The following is a 25,498-nucleotide window of genomic DNA, read 5'->3' on the forward strand; positions in this document are numbered from 1 at the left end:
CTAATAGATTTTTTTTCGATACGCGTTGACTATTAAAAATAGCAACTATCAGTAAAATGTACCTCTCAAATTTCGATTTAACATATAAAAGTCACTTTTACTATTTTACCATGTTTTTCTAGCTCGTATTCTTGTTTGTCCCGTACAGATTTTTTCTTGTTTGTCCAAGATTTTTAACTAACTTCCCGACTAGCTAGACACTTGAAACTTTTAGAATATATCATAACACAACGACAATGCATTCTTTTAATACTTTTGGCCATCTTTAAGCAGAATTGAATTCACTTTCAGTTAATTCTGTTTTGTATGTTTCGGAAAAAATTCGTTAAAATAATATTTACTACTCACTATTATTGGTTGCTAAGTGGGTCCTAGCAACTAAATTATTAATACATAAGTGCGATACTATGGAAATCAATATGAAATGTCAAAAGGACATTTCAGTATTCTATACTATTGATTCAGTATTTCTATCAAGTACAATAAAAAGTTTTTTTATTAATACATAGAATTGTCAATTTTATAATATGATTAAACAGAAAATTTTAAAACGTAGTATATAACAAGTTCTTTTTATCTTGTAATTATTTCTGATATGGTTGACAACTTTGTCTACAAACAATCTCATAATACTTAAATTTAAAACAATGTACCAAAATGTAACCCATTGAGTTTAAATTTTATTTTTGTAGTCCATTAACACTATATACAATAGGCCAAGAGGCCTAAAATAATAGTGTATTTAGTAATAGAAGTGAAACAGTCACAAACGCCTAGGCTTTGAGAAAGTCACATAAATATATTGTGACCCCACGAGGTCGAGCCCGGAGCTCCCAGTTGAAATACCAGCGCCTTAGGAAGTGCACCACAAGAGATACCGCCGTAATTATATAAAACAAATTTAATAAATAATTTAGAAAAATTGGTTATTATTAGTACACATACATCACTCCATTATTCTGGAGAGAGCTGTAATATCTGATTCTGTAGGGTATTGTATAATTATAATATATGCATTTCCTTTTCATCTTCGTTCAATATTGATTTACTAGAAACACTTCAAACTTCTTACGTCATTATAAATTAACCTTACACAGTACAAAGGTAAAGTTGTGAATAATTGATGTACGTTTACATATTTTATTACCTGAACCAAAGTCATTCAAGAAAATATTCTCATATGGAGTTGGAGGCTAAACGTATAAAAGTAACGCAAAAAAAAACATCTGGTACTCGTACCTTTAATTTTTATACAGATTCTGAATACTGTCCAAGGTTCATGATTTCTTTGCATTTAAAAGTGTCATTTGCGTCCCAAACTGAAACTAATTGCTTCGGCGATTTTATGCGGGGAATCAACCACAGAAGGCTCCACGTGGAAGCAGATTCAACATCTTTGACCTGGGTCTTGGACACACTCAGGCTACAGGATAATGCTTCAAATACACTCTATGACAATCGGTCATATATATGTCGAAAACCCGTTTCTTATGTTGGCGGCCTGTGTCACAGGGTGTCACAGAGTGTAAATAGGATGTCATAGCTGTCATACAATATGTATGTATAATATGTCGGAATGGCATAGATTTGATCATAGACACTAAAACGCTCTTAGCATATATGTGCCCGATCGTCATATAGTCTATTTGAACCTTAAGTAAGTTGATGCATTAGGTCGGTGGTATACAACATATTTGAAAGAAGGGCCAATTTATCAATTTTCTAATTTTTCACGGGCTGCAGTGGGTAAAAGTGTACAATAATTGTTTATCTTTAAACAAATTCACATTTTTATAATTTACTGGATGCTGGTCAAACAACATTGATTCATAAACCGAAATGATTTTATTGATATATTTTAATTGGTTAATGATAATAATATAATATCAGTTATATAGCCAATTAAAAGGCATGAATAATTACTACATATTGTGATTTTAAATACTTTGTATAGAGCTTCGAGTTGGAGGAGAATTAGTTGTGATTCTCTTTGAAACATTTTCAATTTAATAGTAATAGCTCAATACATTTAATATAATAATTTCACGGCTTTACATAGTTATGGCATATTCTGCCAATGCAAGTCGCACATCATGTGTGACAACAATGAAATAATATCTACATTCAAACGTAAAAGATAATTTAAATCAACATATTATTATTTCTATTCCTACCTGGACATTGCACAAACTTATTATCAAGCTTATTCATAAAACTTAATAATTACCATGACATTACAAAACAATAAGTAATTTTGTACCTATGATCTTTGCTTCAAAATAATTTCAACTTGGCTTATCTGTTCTTTAAGCCAACCAGATGCTGGTGATTTGAAATCTGCTAAATAGCATCCACATACAGTACCTATTCAGTGGAGCTACGGGACGCTGGTATGACCTGGAAAATTCGAAAAGCCTCACGACAGGGATTATATGAATTTATGAATATTATATCAAACATTCACTGTAGCACAGTTCGCCAGGGGCTTTCTATACTATAAGGTCTCCAATTTTATTAGATACACTATGAACATTAATTTAATTTGCATAGCCGATTTTGGCAAATTCATTAATTCAAGAATGAAAACCTAACCTCACCCAACAAATAATCCAAAATATCGGCTATTTTCAAAATTTGTTTGCCACTGGCTCACTGTAAACCGACAAGAATCGTGTTGTATTTAGACATGAATTTTATCTCAGTACTACACGGCCCAAAGAGGTTGGACGCTCTTTAGTATACAACCATACATTTCCGATACAACATTTCACGGTGAAGTGAGATACGGCAAACTGCATACGTACAAATTTCCGGACACGTGGCTTGGAGAGGTATAATATGTTTATGTTTTGAATATTAGCAACTCACTGAAACGGAGCCTTAACCTCTATTCCATTTTGCCATATTGTCCAGTGTGAAGTTTGGGTCTGATGTAAACACCAAACGTGTCTAGGACGATTTGGCACCGGGACAACTGGACGCCACGCAATTCGAAATTAAATAGACGTTAGGTACCTTTAAAAAAATACTTAATATTATTACGTATATTTAAATTATTATATTATGATTTAATAGTTGGTGAGAATTTAACTATGCACACGTACATATGTTTAAGTTCCAACGAAAAAAGAGTTATTTATTTTATATAAATCCTTAGGCATGGTAATTCTCAATCCGCAATAAAAAAACATTATGTTAAGAGTAAAATGAATTAAAACTACTAAATAGTGTATAGAAACTGATAAAAATTCCTCGTCTACGTTCTGTATACGTGTCTACTATTATAGTGCGAAGTCCAATTGTCCTGGCGTCCAGTTGTCCCATTCCCCACCAAACTTAGCGGAAATTACGAGAGAACTGAACTATTCAACGTGAGCGTGTTGTCTTTAATTGTTCGTTCCGGATCAGGCGCTAGAATCGAAATGCATCCGTGGATAGATGCAGTTCAGATAGCCAAAACTCACGCAAATATAATTATTGACACCGCAAATTACTAACATCCAATAACACTGGCAATGATAATAAAAATAACCTGAATACATTATTATCATGATCTTTGCTTATCAAGCGTCATATTTTAATTAGTCGTGAAAGTGTAATAACTTCCTTTGTGATTGATTAATCAATATACACACTGGAAGACAATAATTAAAAAATTGCACACAACCTAAATAAGTAGATATTTACTATTGATTACAGCAAATAAACAGCATAGGATGTGGAATAATATCGTCACCTCAATACTACAACTGGATAACTTGATTTTCACTGTCTTTGAGTTAGCTATTGAATATGATTCTACATTTCCTTCATTAGAAAATGATACAACTACTTTTTCTGCAACATCTTCTTGACTACGCTTCTAGGTGCTGTTGTCTACTAAATGGGAGGAGCTTGTTAGTTTATAATGGAAGTGCGGTTAAAAATGAGCATGTTAGTTCACAGTTATAACACGTAGCCAAGAAGATGTTGCTGATGAGTAGGTACGTAAGTCAGAAGTTAATGGGAACTGTATTAATTTTGTGTTTTGTAAAAATATAATACAACTTTAAAACCATAAATGCATTAAATAAATAAAATAGTATAGTATAGTATGTCTTCAATACATTTCATGCAATTGAACATTATTTAATTGTTCCCAATTTAGACAAGCACAATTTTCCATTTTTATTTTAAATAAAAATTACAGCCTAGATTTATGTTAATCAAGCAAAGTTTAAATTTCATTTTCCCAACAATGGCCAAAATCAGAGTTATCTAGTTGTAGTAATAAGGTGGCGATATGTCACTAAGCCCGGTCGTATATATAGAAAATCATCTCGAGTCAAAGTTGCTGTTCATGAAAAAGCAGCGTTTGCAGGTGCACCGATGCAACATGTTGATACTCTACCCAGTGATGCCAACTGCCATTAACCAGAATATTATGCCAGATGGGGGGGAAAAGCTAAAAATGCCTAGAAACCAGCACTTCAAAAGTATAAGCCATAACTCATCACTTGCAATATAGTTTTGTGAGAACAAAACATATTGATGAAGAATGAATGGTTTTGCAACAGCTAATGAATACCTAAATCAACCATAGGAAAATTAATCAGTAACGAAATTTGGTTATAACTATTAAAAATGCGTACATTAGGACTTATGCCGTGATTACACTTAACGAAAACAGTGGCGAGACAGCAAAATGTCACTAGTCCGAGAGAGTGGTGTGGGTGAGAGAGTGTTTATACGTAGTTTTATCTTTTCGACTTTTGTGGAGAGTCAGTTCACTTTCGATCAAAAAGCTGACTAGTTTTGTGTACCGAAACATAGATCGTAAAACGTACATTAAAAATATACTAAGCTGTTCTTACAACTTCTGATAGAAGAATTGGATGAATTATTGCGCGAAGAAGATAAACGTCTTTGGACAAGACAATGGATTTTAAAGAGACCAGATCGTGGTGCAACATACAGTGAATTGGAGTTAGAAGACCCTGATGAATTTAGAGCGCTTCTGAGAATGGATGTAGAAAATTTTAATAAACTGTTAAAAAAATATTACTCCACTGATACAAATATACGAGTGGCGAATACGCAGGCGACTATTTTTACGATTATATCAAATGTGTGATGTGTGTTTATCTCACTTAACTGGTCGACCCACCACGTCACACCTCCTAAGCCCGGCCCCCAGGCTAGAGCCCCCTTGTGGGGGCCATGATACGACATATCATATTTATCACTTTGTTACTGATTTTGGAATTCAGTGACCTGTTTAATAAAAAATCGTCACTGTACTAGATTGCTTAGACCTCTTTTGGCCAGTTCATTGTAGTTCACACAATGCCAATTACCTAGTCAGCGAAGTTTCCCAATATTATTATTTATTGAATTGGACTGTATTCTATTAATTTATCCATGTAGTTTTTTTTTATAACATTAAATCTTGTTGCAACAGAATATTTGCATGCAATTATTATTAATTGATTTTATAACATCCTCTGACTCGTGAATTTTCAGAATGCACACCCTGGCGGTACTAATTGAACCTGTAAAAGTAATGTAATTGGCAACATGCAACGGATTTGTATGATATGGTCTATCTATATAAAGACATTAAATGCATGCAACACTGTAAAAGATAACGAATCGGAACATTCAGTGTTTATTTACGTGATTGCGTGCAATTGAATAAGAATTTTGATTTATCCTGTCAATACACAACATTTTTTGTCTATAATTAATATAGACAGACTATTGTGACAGCCATATGCGTGGGCAAGTGTGTGTTTTGTCCCTTCGCAGAATATTACCCATGATTGCCTTTGTAAATAACTAAAGATTAAGTTAATCTAAAAGTGATTACTTATATAAAACAGAAAAGCCACTATATTCTTCTTGTTATATTATATAGATCTAACTTTAAATAAAATTGGCCCGGTGGTTTTTCTACAAATTTAATGTCAAGTTTGGTCACAACTTCGGCTGTCAACATAATTTTAATATTATTTGGTTTGGGTTTGAATTTAGTTCCAAAATCAGTGTTATCAGAATCAAAAATGCTTCATGTAGGAATAATTTATATATTTTTTCACAGATTCATGGACAATATAATTAATATTTATATTATGTGATTGAATCCCATAGAAATATATTTTATTAAATTATCTTATTATTAATTTGAACAAATGTAAAGCCTATTAGTAACCCCTCCCCCTTAAAAATGAACTAACAAAGTATTATAGATTTTATTCAAAATGGTTCCCCCCAAATCATTACTCTGTGTGCGCGGCGCGGCTATCCTCGTGGCTTGGTTGGACCAGAAACTAAGTAACTCCATCTTTCTGATCGAACTTCGTTGTTTCCGCTGACGATTATTTCAAAATAATAAATTATAGTTTTATCATTCATTCCAGTAAAAAAACGTATGACCGAAAAGTGCAAAAACTTGGCCAGCCTCGTTTTATAATATACAATAAATTGTAATGTTGGTAAACATTAGCATAATATTTCCATTATACCAAAATAATTTCATGTAATTGCCTAAAATACAATTTATTATAACATTTATAACTATTCTAGTGATAAATAATACGTACATGCACGACTACCTCACAATATGTGCCTATAACCATTTTAAACTCTAATGGATTTAACGGCCCACATGCTCAGCGTAGGTCAAAATGGAGCTTTTATGTTATTTTCAGATCATGAATTGGACATTCCTTAAACGTTGTAAATAATATATTTATATAATTTTGAAGCCTTATTATCCTTTATATTTATTGTAAACAGTTGATGACTGCATAAAGTATTTTTATTACATAAAATAGTATTCTTTTAAACCTCTCGCTCTAATATTTTAGAATATAGTCATATTTCAGTACATCCATGTGCAGTGGTGTTAAGATTTTTTAGATTTATTAGTTTTTAAACGCATTTACAAAACCATTAGTAAACATTAATTTTACTAATGGTTTTGTAAATGCGTTTAAAAACTAATAAATCTACAAAATTTTAATACTACTGCACATGGATGTACTGAAATATGACTATATTCTAAAACTTTAAAGCGAGAGATTTAAAAGAATACTATTTTATGTAATAAAAGTACTTTATGCGGTCATCAAATGTTTAAAATAAATATAAAGGATAATAAAGCTTCAAAATGATATAAATAGATTATCTACAACGTTTAAGGAATGTCCAGGATCATGCTTTGAAAATAGCATAAAATCTTCATTTTGACCTACGCGGCGCACGGCCCCCCTTAAGTTTTGTATGTACTATTCTATTTGAGTAGTATGGAACAGTACAAAACTTAAATCCATTACAATTAAAATTCAAATTCCATCAAATACCCTCGGTCGATAGTACTAATATTCATGTCCGGAAACTTGTACATATATGCAGTTCACCGTATCACACTTCACCGTGAAATGTTGTATCGGAAATATATGGCCGGATATTAAAGACCGTCCAACTTCTTTGGGTCGTATAGTACTGATATAAAATTCATGTCTAAATAAAACACGGTTCTTGTCGGTTTACACTTTACAGGAAACCAGCAGCAAACACATTTTGAAAATAGTCAATATATTGGATTATCTGTTACGTTAGGTTAGGTTTTCATTCTTGAATTCATGAATTTTGCCAAAATCAGCAATGAAAATTGAATTAATGTTCATATTAAATCTAATACAATTGGAGACCGTATAGTATACGGTCATCTGACTGATGTAGATCTGGTCTCGGCGAACTGTTTTACGTACAATTTACATGTACCCATATAATATTAGCATGTTATTTAATTGGTTCTACAATCTACAAATGTTTACTAAAAGTGATAGTTAACTATTTGCTCAACCTATTATTAGGATCGTCCACATATTGAAACACGATAACGTAAAATTTCCAAAAGCGGGATTCTAAAAAATCATTCTGCCACAACACAAATTAGCGTTGACAACTTAGCGATATTCTTGCCAAATCTAGAATTTTTAGTGGGCATCAATAGCAAAATTCGGGAATAGGACAAATGGGCGCCAAGAGAATTGGGCGCCGCACTGTCGAATGAAATAAATGTACGTTCGTTACAATTATATGCAGAAAGTAGACGAGGAATTTTAAATAGTTTCTACCTACTACTTAGTAGTTTTGATTAATTTTGCTCTTAACACAATGTTTTTTATTGCGGATTGAGACTTATCATGCCTGAGGCTTTATGTAAAAATAAAAGAACTCTCTTCTCGTTGGAACTTAAAGATAATAAATGCACAATTAAGTCATTATTTACTTATTTACGTGTGCATATTTAAATTCTCACTAAATTTAAAATAATATTTTAAATATAAATAATGATATTAAATACATATTTTTAAAGTAAGTAAGTACCTATAATTTTATTTACGAACGTCTATTTATTTTCGAATTTCATTCGATTGCGTGGCGCTCAGTTGTCTCGGCGCCGAATCGTCCTAGACCCCAAAATTCGCATCCAGTGTACATCGTTAAATCTAGTCCTTTCGTTTTTTGATAGATACGAGTGAACAGTGGCATCCCAGACCAAAATGGCGCCCTTAAGCAAACTTAAAATGCCGACCCCTTTGATTTTTAGTTTCAAATTGTCTACAAATTTGTATATGTTGCCTACTTACATATTAATATTATTATATAAGAGACAAATACACCAAAAAATCTTAAAATTGAGATACACACCATCTAGTGAGAATTAGAGCATTTCTCTACTTACTCTCAAACAGTGGTGATTTTAGGTAAATGGATATCTGTGGTACTAACCCGTTATTTATGTATTTATTAATTTATTTAAAAGAACAAAAACATTGTGGACATAACAAATCTATACTCAAGACGTTCACAACATGAGATTTACAATATAACAAATATTACCCTCACAAGACAGAAGAAAATATATAATAAGTACAAAAAAAAACATAAGTACAATTTTATACATAAAAATAATATTTCGAAAACAAAATACATAGCATGTCACTGAAAATGTCTATGTCTTTGGGAAACGCATTGACTAGTCTGACTAGACCAGTGTCTGCCAAACTGTGTGCCGCAAAAAGTCTCAGGTGTACCGCGAAGGAAGAACCCTCCAAACTGCTCATTTTAAATAATGCCTATACTTACATTAAAATTTTCTTAAATTTTAAATAAATTCAACATCTACATATTCAAATAAATATTTGTCACTTCACTTTCACTGTATGAAAATATGGATTCTGATTTTAAGTGTTTGCTGCTTCATACTGAAGTACATTGGCTCTCAAAAGGAAAAGTACTATCGCAAAGCAGAAATAATTTCTTTCTTCGATGCTGAGAATATGGGTTATGATTTTCTTCACGAGGACAATAATTAGCGGCTGGAAGTACCATTTCTTCATGATCTTTTTGAGAAATTAAACATTTGAAATTTAAGCCTGTAAGGAGTGAACGAAAATATCATTACAATAATCACAGGAAAATTAAAATATTTCGCTGACAAGTTAGACCTGTGGATAAGAATAGAATAGTAATAAGAAACTCACATCTTGATTGCTTTCCAGGTGTAGCTCCTAAAATTTTGCCAGAAGTGCAGAGGACGTTAGAACTCCTTTCTGCATCATTTTCCAAGTATTTTCCATCACATTATCAAATAATATACCAGTGGGTCATCAATTCATTCCCAAGATTCTACGGTACACACCTGACACTAACAGAGAGAGTTTTCAGCATTTTGGATATCGCTTGGAGTCAATATCGTTGATTGGCTAGAATAGCAGCTAAATCTTTGTTGCCGTTTGGATCGTCGTATCTTTGCGAAATTGGTTTTTCAGCGCTCGTGAAAATTAAATTAAAAAAAAAAACGAGAGCGGTTGCAGATGGTAGATGAGGATTTTGTTTGTGTGGGAAGTGTGAAGGAATGTGTGTTTATCTAATTTAGAGCCACGTTTTGACAGAATTTCTAAAAATCAACTGCATCCTTCTCACTAATAAAATTATTACCACCTATGTAGGTACCTACATATAATATGTTGATACAATATTAAAATGACTTCCTTATTCATATAAATTAGGTAGGTACATTTCCTTTTTAAGGCATTTTTATTTGGTGTGCCACGGAACTATCCCCATTCACCAGTATGCCGTGAAGTAAAAAAAAATCGGTGTGTGTACCTATGTACGCGCGTTAGAAGTTATATTTCTTTGGCGTAACAAAACAAAAACAAAACTTGTGATAAACTAGATTCTTTGACTAGCTCTTAATTATCTTGTTAAATTACACATTCAAGAAAAAAGACCGCTTATTGGAACGCCGTTGGCTTATTTCAATACACTTTAATTTATATTATATTATAATATAATGGATTCTCGTTGTTTTTATTTTTAAAGTACCAATTGTCACTCGTTGAACTCGTTGAAACCGACGTTTAATCATTTGTTTACGTAAGGAATTGCAAATGGCCGACAATAATAAATTCGCAGCCTAGGCAACGGAACAATTCTAAACTATAATATTATACTGTATAATCGTCACGATTGCAGTATCATACTGTGGCGTAAAGGTAGTGCGTTCGGTGGTTCAAATCCAATCGAGTGCGTTTTTTTCTGTGAAAAAATTATGTGTTACATGGCACACGCCAAAAATACACTTTGATCTGATTTCCCAAGCGCGCCAAAAGAAGTATAACTTCAAAAAGTTTGGCAGATACTGGACTAGACTTATGCTAATAATGGCTGGTCAATAGCCCCATTGCCCAAAATTGTTAAAATCAAGAGATGTTAAAATACTTACAACGTACACAAATCAAGTGAGCGTTCAACTTTACTATTAGATAGGTATGCCTCAAGATAACAATCAAGGTTAAAATGAAATACAACTTTCTTTGCAAGAGATATTAAAATTTATTACAATAACCTAGAAATAAGTGATGTAATCTTTAACATTATTTTTTAAATATGCACTGGTAAATAGTGGGCTTACAAAATAAACTGAGCATAATTCTTAATTGCTTTGCTCATATCGAACAGGTTTGTATAATATTATATTGATGAACAGATCAAACCTAGTCTGAATAATAATTTATCTTCAAAAGTAACTAAACAAGACCCACATAATATTCAAACTCCGGTATGAAACTATGATATGCAGTACTAGTTATATTTCGAAAATTAATATTAAGATCGTGCAGTTGTCATTCCGATTTTTTCACAAACGCAATGGCGGCCGTTTTTTGATGTTCAGTGCAGTTATAAACAGTTTTACACAAATTTTACATGATTTTTCAATTGCGTAATAATGCAGAAGTGTATTTGTGTTTTTATTTGCCCTGAAAATTGTCAAATAAATGTAATAACAGTAGTGTGAAGTTCATTGCAAATAAACCTATAATGCGACGTCACTTATAGATATTAAATTTAATCAGTGGAGCAGTGGTCCTTTTTACAATGTTTTTCTTAGCTCGTAATCTTATTTGTCCGGTACAAATCTTGCAATCGATTTTTAACTAATTTCCCGACTAGCTAGACATTTGAAACTCTTAGAATATATCAGAACACGATGCCAATGCATTTTTTAATACTTTTAGCCATCTTTATAAGTATAATTGGTTTCATTTTCAGTTAATTCTGTTTTGTATGAAAAGTTATTTCGACACCATTATTGGTTGCTAGGTGTCTGGGGTCCTAGTAACTAAATTATTAATACATACGTGCGTTACTATGGAAATCAATATGATATGTCAAAATGACATTTCAGTATTCTATATTTAATAATACATAGAATTGTCAAGTTTATATGATTCAACAGAAAAATTAAAAACGTTGTATATAAAAAGTTATTTTTATCTTGTAAATATTTAGCTTCAATTTCATACATTTAGGCTCCATATCTAGGTATATTAGTTTTTTATATATATTTTTTATATTTTCATATTACAGTTAATGCAATAACTAGCACTATCGTCGGAATAATCATCAAAGCGATGCCACATGCCTTATTCTTATCACACATTAAATTATATCTGACACCGTTATATTATACGAGGGTGCGTCAATAATTCCTTAGAAAAAAGCATTAAAACAGTTTTTATTTTTGTATTTTTTTTTATTTCTCAACATAATCTCCTTGGAGCTCAATACACTTGGTTAGACATTTCTCAATTTTTTTTAAACCGTCAGAAAAATAAGTTTTCGGAAGGTCCTCAAAATAAGCATTTGTCCGATCGATGACTTCTTCATTTGAAAAAAAACGTTGTCCACTTAGCCATTTTTTTAAGTTTGGGAAAAGGAAAAAGTCACTGGGGGCTAAATCTGGCGAATACAGTGGGTGGTCGACCAATTCGAACTTCAATTCTTCAATTTTAGCCATTGATCGTAAACATGTGTGAACACGGGCACTGTCCTGATGAAAGAGGATTTTTTTTCCTGTTTAAATGAGGCCGTTTTTCTTCAATTTTGTTTTTTAGCTGGTCCAATAAAGATGCATAATAATCCCCTGTTATTGTTTTTCCTTTTTCCAAATAGTCAACGAAAATAATTTCACGTGCATCCCAAAATACAGTAGCCATAACCTTACTAGCTGATTTTACGGTTTTCGCCTTCTTTGGACATGGTTTGCCTTTGCAATCCACTGCTTTGACTGTTCTTTCGTCTCGGGAGTATAGTGGTGTATCCATGTTTCATCTACAGTCACAAAGCGACGAAAAAATTCATCCGGATTGCGTTGCATGAGCGACAACAGGGCTTTAGAGGCCACCACCCTATTGCGTTTATTGTCGACTGTGAGCAAACGCGGCACCCATCTTGCAGAAATATTTTTCATGCCCAATTTGTCATGTAAAATAGAAATGACGCTACCTTTTGAGATCCCTGTAACCTCAATTATCTCACTCAACTTTAATCTTCGGTCACTTAACACCATATCGTGGATTTTATTGATCATTTCAGGTGTAGTCACCTCTACAGGACGTCCTGAGCGTGGTTCATCCTTTGTTGATGTACGACCACGTTTAAATTCATTTAACCAGTTATAAATAGTTGCAAGTAAAGGAGCAGATATGCCGTGAACTAAATCCAACTCATTTTTTATTTCCTTTGCTGTTAACCCTTTTATATTAAAATGTTTAATAACAGCTCTAAACTCAATTTTCTCCATTTTCCATTTTTCCATTTTCCACAAGCAAATTTTTTTTTAAATGTACGAGAAACACACAACAACCCGACCAATCTGATTGAAACTTCGCAGCATACTGAATCGGTAGTGCCGCTGCATGAAAACAAACCGCTTACAGTACTAGTCGCGCCACCTGTCGGCTTTTCTAAGGACTTATTGACCCACCCTCGTACCTTTAAATCCATGAATACTGCTTTTGCTTCATTGTGTTGTTTTACTTATTATATCAGTTATCGATCTACTTTCATCAAGTATCTGATGGTAAGAAATTTGATATGGAATAAAATAAATAAACTAAAGATCTAGGTTATTTTCAGCACATTTAATGCTGTTGAAGGGATCAAAAAACACTGACAAAAACGCCATAAGCTAGGTGCGTGTTTTGCAAGCTAAATGCTAGATCTGGCAAAAAAAAACGCTAATTTGGCAACGCTGTTAGGTATATATATGTACAATTACAGCTTTTTGTACTCAATTAGCTATGCTGTATGGACCCTTAATAAATTAATGATGGAAGAATGCAAAGTCCGATGCAATGGCTAACTGTAGCTATTGGTTTCAAAGTCGGTAACCTCCACGTTTCAGGCCGCCATTTTATTTTTTATTTACATTAATTACAGCCAACACTTTGTCTCGACTCGACCCTAAGAATCAACGAATATTATCTTAGATTATATTATCTGGAACCGGCATAAGGGAAACTGTTTTAATCATGTCAACTGCAATGACATAACTAGATATAGCGAAGAAATACCTTTCATACACAATTTTAAACCACTGCAATTAACCATAATTGGCGGGATAATGAGTGCATACAATGATTGCAGAAACAGAGCTATGTGTAGGGTTGCTATATTATTTGTTCAGAGCAAAGTCCGGACACTTGGCCAACCTGAATTGTCGGCTGGAATTGGAATTTAAATGTCACTGATACACTCACTCATAAAAATGCATTACTTTGTTTGATAAGCAATTTAAGCAGCGAATTTAATCATTTGGGACAATAAACGCAACACCTATTCGGACATATTATATAGAAAAAATATACATATGTTTATTTAAAACAATTAAATCAACACCGTCAATACATAACTTCTAGCAGTAGGCTGTTAAGATCCGCCATAAATGGTGCACACTAAACTTTGTTAGTCATACGTATTTGTTTTCATTGAAATAAGACTACAATTTACAGATAATGTTGGCTATTTTTTTAAATTTCAATTAAACCCTGCGAAAGCCAAGCCATATTTTTATAGATAAAAATATTATTCTATTTATAAAATATTCAAAGTTATGTATGATTTAACTGCATAGTTTTAGATATTTTATAGATAGACGAGTACTATTTTACTATTATCTAGTATGGCTTGGTTTTCACAGGGTTTAATTTATTAATAAAAACTAACCAAAACCATTGTAGTCTTATTTCAGTAAAAACAAATACGTATTAGTAACAAAGTTTAATGTGCACTTTTTATGGCGGATCTTAACAGCCTACATTCACCCTTCGCTACTGACGTCTAGAAGCTAGGTACTAGAGGTGAGTTGGACATACTGTCACCAGTTTGTATACTCAAGTATCGGATGAAACTACTCATACTCAGTACGTGTGGCCCAATAAACTTGTTTTAAAAAACTTGTGATGATATCATCGCGAGTCGCTGGCTAGTTGGTAGACTTTCAATACTATCAACATTAAATGCGTGCGAGCGAGATAGCACTTGAATACAATTATATTTTAATTTATTAGTCTATGCATGCGAATGACATCATTCCCTCAGAAATGTGGTGAGTGACTGAGGTGATACAGTTTACAATAAAAACAATCATTGTCATTCATTTTTTGTTAACAATAATATTATAACATAACATAAAAACAACTCATAAATTTAAAATGTGTTTAAAATTTCATAATAAATGGGACATTTCGAAAAGACCAGGTCATTGTATTTTTAGCGATTCTATTGAAGCCGATATTTCAAATACTGATATGGAGTTAAGTTTTAGTTCCAGTTTAGTATGAGACTTATGTCGCATACGCACGCCAAATGCTCTATACAGTATTCCAAATACTAGTAAGTATTTTGGAACAAGTTTTGATACTAAGTATTTTTTTATACTGGTAGTAAGTATAGTCTCCAAAGTCGACCAGTTTCTCTACTAGGTACCTACCTACTCGTAAATTTTCATTGTTTTCATTTTTATCGCCTCATCAATTTTACACGTAAAATGACATGACTTCAATATCGATTTAATTGTTTCCTTCCATTAATCCAATTTCACAACTGTGACAGTATATAATATATCAGTATTCAGTATTACAGTACCATTTAATATCTTGTTAATTTGTAACACATTTGTCTTTTGAAATACATTTGAGATTTTCTAAAAACCATGTTATAGATAGTTTTTCTCAATTTTATTATTATCAGGAATTCAAAAGCTGCTCTCAAAAGATGATAATAATTTTCATAATTCGACACGCAACGTAATTCGCGTCGTTTCAGAAATCTTTCCTTCCGCACTGAGAAGATTGATCTATAGAGGGATGAGACACGTAGGTATCAAATGTGCGGAACACGGTTTAAATCCAAGAGAAGCTTTATGGTGACAATCGTACTTTTGACCATCTCAACGTATCAACGACTACCTGCATGGGAAGCGAATCTAGCGTTTGGGGATCTTGAAGAATGGATTAAGCCATAAGGGCACATTTTCCACGGGTCCAGTCTCGACTACTGAACATGGAACACCCTCAATAAATTGAGAACCGTAGTAGGGAGCACTCGAGACAAAATGGTGAATCTCTGGTGACCTCACCTGCAAGTGAGGCAAAAAGTACATGGTGATCACGAGGCAGACGTTTTTCACACGATCTCGATAAGCAAGCGAAATTTTGCGATCAACTGGGGATTTTAAAAACAAAAGTATTATAAATAATTACAAGATAAAAAGAACTTTTTATATACAACGTTTTTAAATTTTTTGTTAAATTATTATGCTCAATTTGCTCAAACTTGTACTTGATATGAAGTAAATAAAAAACAAACAAACAAACAAATATAGAATACTTACTGAAATGTCATTTTGACATTTCATTTTGATTTTCATAGTATCGCACGTATATATTAATACTTTAGTTGCTAGGACTACCCCCTTAGCAACCGATAATAGTCTTTTACTTTTTACGGATTTTTCTGAAATAACTTTCCATACAAAACAGAATTAACTGAAAATGAATTCAATTCTGCTTAAAGATGGCTAAAAGTTTTAAAAGAATGCATTGGCATCGTGTTTTGATATATTCTAAAAGTTTCAAATGTCTAGCTAGTCGGGAAGTTAGTTAAAAATAGATTGCAAGATTTGTACTGGATAAACAACCACCGGAAAAACAAGAATACGAGCTAATAAAAACGTTGTAAAATATAAAAATATATTTTTAATAACGTCATAAATAAAATAAAAGTAATATAATTTTGCAATAAACTGAAAAAAAAACCTAAATTTTTATCCACGTGGTAAAACAGAATCTACATAATTTACCCTGCTTGACTTGTCTGCACTTATTATATAAAAATTGTCGTCAAATAATCTGATCGTATGCGCGTGACGAAAAATATGATTAAAAATCGATCACGATATATTGAATTTATACTCGCCAGGGTTCTGATGAACGAGGGTTATCTTATACAAGACATATTATAGGTTATATCTACCGCATTTACACGTGTAAGGATTTAGTGCTGACAGTACGTTTTATCGCTGCCATAACAAGAAAATGCACGTGTAAACGTCATGTATTATCATGCAAGTTGAGAGATTGCATGCATGCTTGCAAACTTCATTGCAGAAAAATTCTACTGTGGTAATGTACTATGTTTGCTCATGTTAAATAACTTTTTAGATTTCGGACAAAATAAATATGGCTGACACAGATGCCAAGTCTAGACAAAAAATTATTCGCATTAAGTCCAAACATATTAAAACAACTTTAGCTATGTAATTTCATTAATATGCAATAAATCAACATAATAGATAACGAGATAAAAAATAACATGTCAATTTTTAGATATTATTTTCTCTCGGGGAAATGACCTGGTTTTATTCATTGTAAGTATTTAATTATAAAAATATGTCTAAAAATAACTGATACATATACCTACTCTCAGGGCTCGAAATGGACCAGAATGCACCGGAGCGCCGTTCCTGTTCGTGAAATCGGTAAAATTATCGCTCCGTCTCGTGGAATAAATAATTTGACCGTCTGAGCTGGATAGGCCATATAATAGAAAATCTAACACACTTATTTTTATGAAAAAAACACAAACTTTGAAAACTTTACTATGTAAAAATCTTCAGAAAACTGTCGAGCGCTCCGGTTCGTAAATTTTTCCATTTCGAGCACTGCCTACTCTGTTGAATCTGTTTTGCGTATTCACCACAAAATTTGAGCCTAGATTGCAGGATTTAGTTTCAAACGAACAATTGCATAAGTCACGTGGTGAAAAAATTAAAATTAAAATTTTTAGTTTATTAATAAGAGTAATAATAAGGTATGCTCTCCTTTCATTCTCTTGAAGTTCGTAGGTCTCTTCCCTTTCCCTACTCTCACGTGGTTATAGTTTCCATTCCCGATATTCCGGTAAATTTGAATTTTTATGCACCTGTCAATTACATGCGTGGTCACAGCCATGACCTATTTTGGGTGAAAGCTGTTCCTCATGTCAGGCTCACCAGGCACCAATAGCGAGGGCTGTGCGGCTGGTCAATACACTCCCTAAAGATGTAGACATTTTTAGCGACGCATTATGCATTCCCTTTTTAAAATTATATTTTATTGTTTAATTTGTATTTTTTTTTTGAATTATTGTTTTTTATTTTATTTTTTATTGGTTTTCTGTAAAAAAAAATCTTTGTTTGTTTTTTTCTAGTTGAAATACTTGTACTTTTTATTCTAAAAGTCATGTTGTGAACGTCTTGTTATAATAATTTGTTATGTGCTCAACGTGTCTTTTTTTAAAAAATATGAGTTTACAAAATGAAATATTTTTTTATTTTCAAAAACAGAAAATATTTACAAAATGCTAAATATTTTTGATTTCAAAATTGTCTCTTTGACGAAAAAGTTTGTGAACCCCTGCTCTAGAGTCTAGACGCCCATTCTTTTTATGTAAATATGAACATTAATAGATTTTTATTGATGGAATTTAATTTATTTAAATACTTTATTGCCAGCTGATCACACAGTTGAAAGTACATACTACATAGCGTGGACTCCAAATCTTTTTGAAGTAGTGCTCGCAAAAATGTTTGTATGTCATTAAGTCACCGAAATCATGGGCATCTCACAATCCATTTTCCTTATAGACTATTAGTGAGGTGATTTATTGCGGCTCTCAAAGTCCAATGCGTAAGGCGCTGGCGTCTCATCCGGGGGGGGGGGGGGGCATGGGTTCGATTCCCGATGAAGTCACAATACATTTATGTGATTTTCTCAAAGCCTGTGTGTTTATGTAATTGTTTCACTTCTTAGTAATCTGCAACTCTCCGTTATACTAAGATTTTTTCGTTTGGCAACATTTCTGTTCTGTGGCAATATTACACGATGGCAGAGCGGTAAGGTGTCGGCAATGATCGAATTCCAAGTCTGGGAAAACGAATATTCAAAATATTAAGGTTCAATTTCATAAATTTAATTATCATGGCTGATCCTTCCTTGCATTGTAACGATTCTACAACACGAAAGATATGTTGTAATTTGTAATGAAGAGTTGGCATGTTCTACCAATGGATGCTTATTGAATACCCGTGCTATCTCTTTTATAAGTAGCCTACTTGCATAGTTGATTTTTATTTATATTTTATCTCACTGGTATTGTACGAAATAATAATAATCACAGGGCCGTACTACAAATGAAAAACGTATAATTTCTCTTCTAATTTTATATTCGATGTGCAATAATTCCGGATGTTCACTATAACAAATTATTGTGCTGTAATCTAGGTAAGTACTAAAGAAAAATAACTTATACCAATTTAATGTTTAATTTAAAATATTTGTAATTCAATTGTGCGGTGTGTGGCAATTAATTTATCGTGTGGCGTGTGTGCGCACAGCTTAGACCCTAAAATTTAGTAACAGAACAGTATCAGTTAACAATTAATAGAATCAATATAAATATATTGCATTTTCTTTTATAAAAAGAAGTATTTTTTGATCTCGAGTTGGTAGTTGCTGAGAATTATTACTGTTTGTATTTTTTTTATTTTTTGGGATTTCGGCCTTCGGGATTCCGGCCATTCGGGATTTCAGCATTCGGGATTTCGGCATTCGGAATTTCGGCCTCCCGGATTGCGGCTTTCGGGATTTCAGTATTCGGGATTTCGGCCTTCCGGATTTCGGCCTTCGGGATTTTGACCCATACCCCGTCCCGAGTCACCGCGTTTCAAAGCATCGATTATATTCAATTTGTCTTTTAATGAAAATAATCCGGAAGGTCCGGATAATCAAGGTTTTACTGTATTTCATAAGTTAAACGTAAGAATAAAACAATGTTAACATGTTTTGTATCTATACAGTTAGAATTCTTTGTAACAGAATAATGAATGATAAATAATGTTTAGAAAATATTAAGAGGGGCGTTTCGTTCCCTACTACATCACTGTAAAGAAAATACTGAAAAGTTATAACCACGAACTGGAAAATATATCTCTATTCTGTGGTTTATAACTAACAATTACAATATTCACTGCTCCACATCAAAAACGTGTCATTTAACATTCGTCGCAACTTATCAAGAAAACTAAAATAGTAAATGATAACTTTTTTTATGATAAAAGAGAATTTATGCAGTCATTGAAGGATGACGGAAAACTGACCAGTTAACTGTGTACATTTAAGCGATTTTGAATTTATGAACAATTGTATTATTTACACAAATCACAAAAAAATATAATAGACATTAGTTATTTACAGTCTGACGCATTTTAAACGGGACTTTTGTTAAGTTAAATTATTTTGAATTAAACGTTTATAATTGTTTTTTTGAACACCCACGGTGGCCGCACGGCTTAAGCGTTGGACCATAACGCCGTGGGTCCCAGGTTCAAATCCTGGGTCTGGCAAGTACACATATTGTTTTTCAATTTGTGTGTGAGTCAGGGTATGGACCTAATAGGTTGAGCAAGTGGCTGACATCCATTTCTCGTAAAAACAAAATCTGTTAATACAACCTCTACTCTGTGGAGGCCCATATAATCCTATTGGGATCGGACATGGTCAAAAAAAATGTTTTATCGCTAAATAGTTTGAATACTACTAACTGTCGAACAAGATCTTCTTGTCAACGTGTTAAAACTGTGAACTAATAAGCCCCTCCTGTGTTTAACCGCTCTTCGACTGCAATGACTTCCGGTTATCGACGAGTTGTCCACGTATTAAAACTGTGTCCGCTACAACAGCTATCTAGGGTAGGTTTGTATCTAAGTATTAGCACATATTGTAACAATTACAATAAGTTAATTGTAATTGTTACAATAAGTGCTATTTTTTAACAGCACCTCTCTTGGCTGTGTTAAATTTTAGAACGAGATAGACAGTTGTGATTATTATATAATATAACGGCTAACTTATTCTAATTGTTACAGTAAGTGCTAATACTTCGATACAAATCTACCCTAGATAGCTGCCGTAGCGGCAGAAAGCAGTCCTGTGTATAGAATAGATGCGCTGGTCTACGTAGATCGGCAATCTAGGACGCGAACGACTAGTCGCAGTGGTCACGAAATGAAAACCCAAGCTAAATATAGCACGTCTTTTTTTTTTAGAATGCAAACGCATCTCGTACAAATAATTCATAGAATATTAAAAAAACAATACGTCATATACACAATACTTGTTTTTATCAAACAAAATAGAAACAAGTATGAGTGATTGCATCTTTCGCTATGATTTTGCTAAAAAATAGTCACAGTTGAGTTAAAAACGTTAGAATAATTTTAGATTTTTATTCTTAGAAAAACTTAAGGTGCTGCCGAAAAAAAACTCTTGAGGGCCACTTTTGATCCTCTTGGAAGGCCATAAGCATCACTTCCCTAATAGATTGAGAGTGAACGTAAAACAATCATTAATTTATAAAATTAATAGTATGGGTCCATTATCTGGGGTCCTTATGAGGTTTTCTATAAGCTTGTTTGAGAGCGTGTTCATAAAAAACTTCTTCGACATCTTTATTTTAATGTATATAATTACTTTCCTTTTGACAGCTTCTCAAACGAGTATTTTCCGACTAACTTTCTTCAAGGCATACTCGCCTTTCATTCTCTTGAAGCTCGTAGGTCACTTCTGCACTTAAAGCATTTTTCCCTGCTCTCACGTGGTATAGTTTCCAATCCCGATATTCTAGTAAATTTATTTTTTTATGCACCCGTAAATTACATGCGTAATTTTCGGACTTATACGCGGCGTAAATGTGAACTCTGCCATTCTTGGCGGTGTTGGCTTATGTGTCTCTGATAATTACCTTAAGAACCGAGGGCATCCGTTGTTTGTTCTCCCACGGTGCAGAACTAATCTGCCATTAGTAATGCCAATTGGGAGGGCAATAACCATGTTTAATGAAATCGCTTCGGATATTAATATATTCCACTTACGTGAGGGTGAATTTAAGTGAAGTTTTTAAGATAGGGTCTTTCAAAGTTCACTCTGTGTGCTTCCATCTACTTTTACTTTGTTATTTTATTTTATTTCTTATTTTATTACCTATTGTATTATTAACTCACACTTCTCGGTATTTTAATTTCTTTTTAATTATTAACACTTATTTTATGTCATGTCGTGAACGCTTTGAATTTATAATTTGTTATGTTCATTATATGTAAAATAAATAAATTTGATTTGATGAGTGGTCGCAGCCATGGCCTATTTTGGGTCAAAGCTGTTTCCCCATGTCAGGCTAACCAGGCAACCAACAGCGAGGGCTGATCAATGCATTCCCTAGAGATGTAGACATTTTTAGCGATGCATTATGCATTCTGTTTTTAAAATTCTTTTTTATTGTTTAATTTGTATTCTTTTCTTACTTTTTTTTTCTCTATCTTGTTTTTCCTCTAGTTGATTTGCCTGTACTTTTTTATTCTAAATGTCATATTGTGAACGTCTTGAATTAATAATTTGTTTTGTGCTCAACGTCTCTTTTTAAAATAAATAAATAAATAAAATATGTTAAAAATCATCCAAATGGCCAAGATCCACGGCGGAGTGCGGAACTAATGACGATGATGACTAATATGTAATAGCGGCTATAGTAAGCAATATCTATCAAGTCAATATTAATTAAATTAAGTAGTCGAGTTTCATTTCTGCATTTTACATTAATTATACTTTACAATTTACATACTTATTCATAATTATTAATAAGGCTTTCCTAACGCGATTGCGTAGCGACTTCACGATACCAGCGCCCTAGGCGCGCGCACAAGTTGCCCACTGTGACTCTGTAATTACTATCAACTTGTATTATTAAAACAAATGCTTGAGAAACTAACTTGCACCAAACGTGGTGATCGTATTACGTATTATAACTTGCATTTAAAATGTATATTATATTTGGCATTAAGAACTTGTTACACATATTATTATATATAGTAGGTGGGTTGGGTACAGTGACGTACCATGGGGGTTGGCAGATTGAGCATCGCTTGGGGGCGGAAGTTACTCGAACGGCGGCAAATCTCGGAGAATCATTTGGTATATGCACAAATAGCTAGGTACCTAAACTTAGTAATAATGAAAATATTTTTCCATTAAAAAATTCAGCGCCCTAGTTGGGACCAAAATGTATTAATTAACATAAAAGGTTCAACAGAACTGTAATTTTTTTGTCGGGTTCGCGATGTCTAGTTTACTTCCGTTGACCTTCGATGTCCATGGTGATCAGAAACGACATGTGCACGGATGATTCAAATTACTGTGTCGGCATTTTGTCTCGGGACGTCACTGGGTGGGTATTAGGATTTGCAATCCCGAGCAGAATTTTAAATCCCGATGCCGAAATTCAGGGATTGGAAACAACATGAAATGTTTCCCAAAATATATACTTTTTGATGGTTTAAACGTTAAATAATTCTACTAAAAGTAAGTATCAAAATCATATTATGCAGTAATTGGAATTTGAAAATTTAACATCTCTCTAAAACCAGGCATAGTGCTAATTTATTCGTGTTTTGTGTGCATGTTCTATATATCGGATGACCTTCAATTTTTTTTCTGGCATACATATGTATATATATATATATATACACACACATAATCCATTGTGAACTCTAAAACTAAATACCTAAATTATCGACTTACCAACATTTGGCGGCAACCCCACGATTTTTTTGGCGTGCATACATTTATTTGCCAGTAAAAAAAATCACCAATATTTCATTCACCAATAATTCTTTTTGTTTCTGTTATATATTTTCCGATCCTGCAACCACGAAATTATGTAAGTAATAATTGAAAGAAAGAAGAACAATGTTTTTAATTTAATTTATCGATATCGATTTATGGCTTAAGTTATATATGAAGGATATAATATTTTTTATGTATATATTTGCATACTGATTTAATAAGAAATAATAGCAGTATTAGATTACAAAAATAGTTTTATTTCACAGTCAAAAATCACGGGATTCCATTATTTTAATATCATAATTGAAAATCGTGTAATATCGGAATTTTTTATTCATGTTGCACGTCGTTTATTAGGAACCATGCCAGGAGAGGTTTAATATGTTAACAATCACTAGATTGGAGTTTTAGAGGAAATCTGTGGTGAGCTATGTTTAATGATAACAATTAGATATGAAGACACATAATTTTGAAAACACTTCTGAGAAAATATATTATAACCAATAGAAAAAATGTTTTTTGTAAAAGTAAGACACCCCACTCCGCAGGAATCAAATCTGCATATCTCCGGTTTCGCTACCATGCACATATACCAATATGCTAAAGGCCATAATTAATTACGTCAAATTTTAAGTAATGTCTCTTAATACTCTCTGCGGGTCTATTCTATATACAAGTCTGCTTTCGGTCCGCTACGACAGCTAAATAGGGTAGGAAATTATCGAATTATTAACACTTATTGTAAAAATTACAATAAGTTAACCGTCTGAACTTTCAAAACTGTCTATCTCGGTCTAAAATTTATCACAGCTAAGAGAGGTGCTGTTAAAACATAGTACTTATCGTAACAATTAAAACTAAATTATTGTAATTGTTACATTAAGTGTTAATAGTTCGATACTTTCCTACCCTATTTAGCTGCCGTAGCGGACCGAAAGTAGCCTAGTGTACTGAATAGACCCGCTGAAGCGCTTTCCAAATTGAGCGACTATTGGCGATCGGCTTTTATATTTTAAATCAAAGTAGGTATTACTTTAATTACTAACCGACGTCACGGATCACATTTTTTGTTGTAACTTACTTGAACTTACTAATAATTTTAATGACCTATTTCTTTTATTCAACGAATAATTCACAAGATTTAAGAATGTAACATTCCAATTATTGAACATACATAATTTTGAAAACACTTCTGACAAAATATATTAGATATAATAGAAAAACTCTTTTTTGAAAAAGTTAGACACCCAGCAGGAATCTAACCTGCATCTCTCGGGTTTCAAGATGTTTAGGGATTTCTTGGGGTAATTTATGAACGGACTTATATCTAGAGGGAATCATGTGATTCCATAACGAATATAGTATGGTTGAAGAGTTAACTGGTGGTACTCAAGCACCACATCTATATAACGCTGTAAGTTCAAGTTTGACAAAAATACGTGACGGTGAAAAACTAAGGACCGAGAAGAGTGAACGGAGCTTGGGGAGACCTACATTCAGCAATGGATCCATTACGGATGATGGTAGCAATGATATAAGTATACGCACGTCTGCTAAAAATAATAATTTTATGTACATTTGACAAACACCTCTACTAAGTCTACTCGAGTGTTACATTATGTTGACATTTCAAATTCTATACATATAAATCTTTGTATGCTTACCTGATTTCATTTAATACCATATTATTTATTTAAAAGCGATTTATTTACTCAGTATGTTAATACTTTTTAAATGTAGGTGTTTATTTTAGATGATTTTTTGCAGTGTTGTTATTCTAAGCAAATTTACAATAATGTAATCTATCCAAATACCTAAATAATAATAAAAAACAGAGAACGTCAACCTCGACGAGCCGTCAATCAAAGTTAATCTCTCCAAACCAAACCCGTCCGCACCACACTCGGTCTTAATCGAGCGTATCACGGGACACTTCG

The 25,498-nt window shown here is 32.9% G+C and overlaps 1 protein-coding gene across 1 annotated transcript in view; it reads left to right on the top strand.

The window, feature by feature from the left end:
• Nucleotides 1-25,498, top strand: part of LOC147066824 (polyprenol dehydrogenase-like) — a 656,880-nt gene that overhangs the window by 538,224 nt on the left and 93,158 nt on the right. The gene's annotated exons all lie outside the window — the stretch shown is intronic.

This window comes from Rhyacophila brunnea, unplaced genomic scaffold, assembly GCF_057557595.1.
Source record: "Rhyacophila brunnea isolate RB1 unplaced genomic scaffold, BYU_Rbru_1.0 scaffold_4, whole genome shotgun sequence".
Classification (NCBI taxonomy): Eukaryota; Metazoa; Arthropoda; class Insecta; order Trichoptera; family Rhyacophilidae; genus Rhyacophila; species Rhyacophila brunnea.